General features: G+C 33.9%; 1 long non-coding RNA gene across 1 annotated transcript; it reads left to right on the top strand.

Annotated features, from left to right (window-relative positions):
- The first annotated feature begins 853 nt into the window (after positions 1-853).
- LOC132054805 (uncharacterized) lies at positions 854-1,414 on the top strand. The gene is made up of 2 exons (XR_009414366.1): positions 854-934; positions 1,055-1,414. It is a non-coding gene; the product is annotated as an uncharacterized LOC132054805 (long non-coding RNA).
- The last annotated feature ends 1,912 nt before the right edge of the window (positions 1,415-3,326 follow it).

Raw genomic sequence — 3,326 nt, 5'->3', positions numbered from 1 at the left:
GCAAGTGGGGTCCATGGCCAAGTGCCCCCCCCCCCCCCCTTTCTTGAAAATTCTAGCAAATTTATCTTATTTCATGAAAAATATTTCCCCTTAATTCCAAATTTGCCCCTAGCCTTTCTCCGTATTTCATGGGTCGTATTGCGAATTTACCTTTTACCCCACGGCCTTTCTTAATATTCCAACTTTAACATTTCCCATAAGCAACTTGTGTCACTTGCCTCGACTTACCCGAGGGTACGAAATACGGAATGTAACACTTCAAATTCTTTCTTCCATGAGCTTTTTAATCTTCTTGGTTTTATTAAAAAAAAAATCTCATGGTGATGATTTGGTGTTGATTGATATGGCTGATAAGATACAAGTCAAGTTTGATAAATATTGGGGCGATTTTGATAATATAAATATTTTATTATTTGTCACTGTTGTATTGGATCCCCGGTACAAGATGAGGTATGTGAAGTTCATTTTTGCCAACGCTTATGGTAGTTTGGTGGGAAATTTGAGATCGGAGAAAGTGATGAATACTTTAACTCGCTTGTATCATCATTGCCAAGATTCTTCTTCTAAGACTTCTGATATTAATTTGGGAGGTCAATTTAACATGTTGACTGAAAGTGATAATGGCGAGATATGTCAATCACAATGGGAAAAATATTTGCAAGAGGAAGATAATGTTGGAAATAAGAATGATTTTGAGAGGTACTTGATAGATGATATGGAGTTAACCAAAGATTTGAATATCATGGCTTGGTGGAAAGATGCAAGCAAAAGGTATCCAATTGTTTCTAGGATTGCGAGAGATGTTCTTGCAATTCCTATTTCTACCTTGCTTCCGAATCGGCTTTAGCACCGGAGGACGGATTCTTGATTCATATCGAAGTTCTTTGTCCCCAAAAACTGTAGAAGCTTTAATTTGCACTCAACAATGGCTCAGGTTCCGGAAACAGCCTCTCTATCTTCCGAGATGGAGGTAAGGTCTGCTTACATTTTACCCTCCCCAGACCCTACACTGTGGGATTTCACTGGGTATGTTGTTGTTGTTGTAATGGCTCAGGTCAACTCCCAAAAAATACAACATTGAAGATATTCTAGAGGAAATTCAAAAACTTGAAATAGTTGAAAAAGGTAATTTTATACCTTTAACTCTTTGTGAATATGTTTAAGTTTCTGAATTCATTTAATGTTAATATTTTAATTCTTTTCTTTCAGAATATCCCGATGATGTTTTGAGCATTGATTAGCTCAAATGATGGAAGCAACTTCTACTATATTCTTGTTGCTTGAAATTCCGGATGAATTTTGTTTTAATTTGCTATGTGAAAGAGTGTTTTACAGGACCCTATTATGATTTTGTTATTGTAATACAACTCTTTTTAAAGTTGGATGATGAAAATGACATTACTATTTTCTGTTTATGTTGAGCCCTCTATTTAAAGTTGATTCATGTGTTGAGCCATGTTTTATTTTCTGTTTATTCATATGTATGGTGTGTTAAATATGAAGTAGAGACTCATAAACTTTAGTAGATTTTTCGAGCAGCTTCATAATCCTAAGCTTGCCTGAAATTATGAACAAAATGGAAACTGATTGAAAAGACTTCTCTTTCTCCATTTAGGATATCTGAATTGCAGCAAGACCTTCCATCAATATTTGATGAATCTAGCTATTGTTAAGATTTATTATTCTATTTAAAAGAAGAACAAAACAAGAGCCACGTTTTCTTTTGTTGTATAAGATTTATTATTCTTTTGCTGTATAAGCTTTATAAACTGACTCTTTATAAGCAAAAGAGTATGATTGCTGAAGCCATGAGATACTATGGACTATGGTACTGAAGGGGCATCTTGCTATTTGAGGAATGGCTTTAACAATTTCAACTTTTGTTTTGTGCTAGCTCTACTGTTCTTGGCAATACTACCCATTGCTAAGAATAAGTATGCTCCTGAGTTTAGTTTCAGGAGTGACTGTTCTTGGCAATACTATTTCAAATAAGTTTAAATTCAAATAGTGACTACAAGGTGTTTTAAAAATCGAAAAAAACCGAATAGTAAAAACCAATATAGTTTGGTTTGGTTTGGTTTGGTTTGACAATTTGAATAACCGACTCAATTGGCTTGGTTATTTTTTAAATAAAAACCGATCCAAACCGAACCGTGAGCACGCCTACCTATGATCAGTAATAGCAAGAAGAAAGAACATTTGAAAGAAGAAGAAGAAGAAGAAGAGAGAAATCTTATTATTCATCAATGTATGTGTTGATACTTGATTGTATACAATGATATATTCGTGTATATATACATCACAGATTAGAGTATCTAATCAGAGCATTAGCTACTTAATCAACTAACTTCCTATCTATCAAAATAACTAACTCTGTGAACTGCTATATATACAGAAATGCCGCTGAAAACTGTTAACTGTGATTAACTAACTGCTTAACTAACTAATCTAATTATTAATTCTACTGATTAATCCATCATTCAACAGTTTTAGAGTAAGATTTTTCAGATATGAATTAAACTTCAAGTCAGATTTTTTAGATCTGAGTTAAACTTCGAGCTCCGAAGCTCTTTCAATGGAATAATAAAATAAGTATATTCTTAAATCTCATGCTAAAAGGATGTATAAACTAGGTAGTATCTCTATGCACCCGAACAAAGGTGGTTAATCTACCGACTCCGTGCTTATGTTATAGCCTTATTAATAAACTAGAGCCACGTATTTAGAGGGATATCTAATTTTCAATGTACAAGTGCTTTTATATCATGTGTGATTTATATTAACAAAGAAATCAATACAAAGAACAATTATGAATGTCGGAGCCTAAAAAGCAGATGTGGGGCAGAAGCATCTCTGTCAAGATCTAAAAATGTGGTTTGTATGTACTATGTCCATCACTCTTGCAGTGCCTAAAACTTAGGGTAGCTCCTAAAGATGGAATTTCTCCAACAACAATGTATATATTTCCATTAATAATAAGAATTGTAATACGTGTCATCTCAAGCCTTGTACATTGACAAAACTCTTTAAGTTAGCTATTTTCATCTGGTTCATCAGCAACCAATTGATGGCTCTGGTTTCCTGGGCAAAAAATGTTTTTCTTATTTGATGATTAGTTAATAAAGTCATTTAGGATCTTTGATTCGTCATATAACAAGCCTTGACCTGTTTGCTTGGTGATTTATAATGCAAATTGAGCGGCAAAGGGTACAAAGCAATGGGTTCATTTTCTTCAAATTTCCTTTGTTTGCTCTCTCAAACAAAACTCTTTAACATCTCATGTCAATAAAGGCCAACACCAACAAGCCCTTTATCTATTCCACTAA

Source organism: Lycium ferocissimum, chromosome 4 (assembly GCF_029784015.1).
Source record: "Lycium ferocissimum isolate CSIRO_LF1 chromosome 4, AGI_CSIRO_Lferr_CH_V1, whole genome shotgun sequence".
Lineage (NCBI taxonomy): Eukaryota > Viridiplantae > Streptophyta > Magnoliopsida > Solanales > Solanaceae > Lycium > Lycium ferocissimum.
This window is presented reverse-complemented; position numbering and strand designations above follow the sequence as displayed.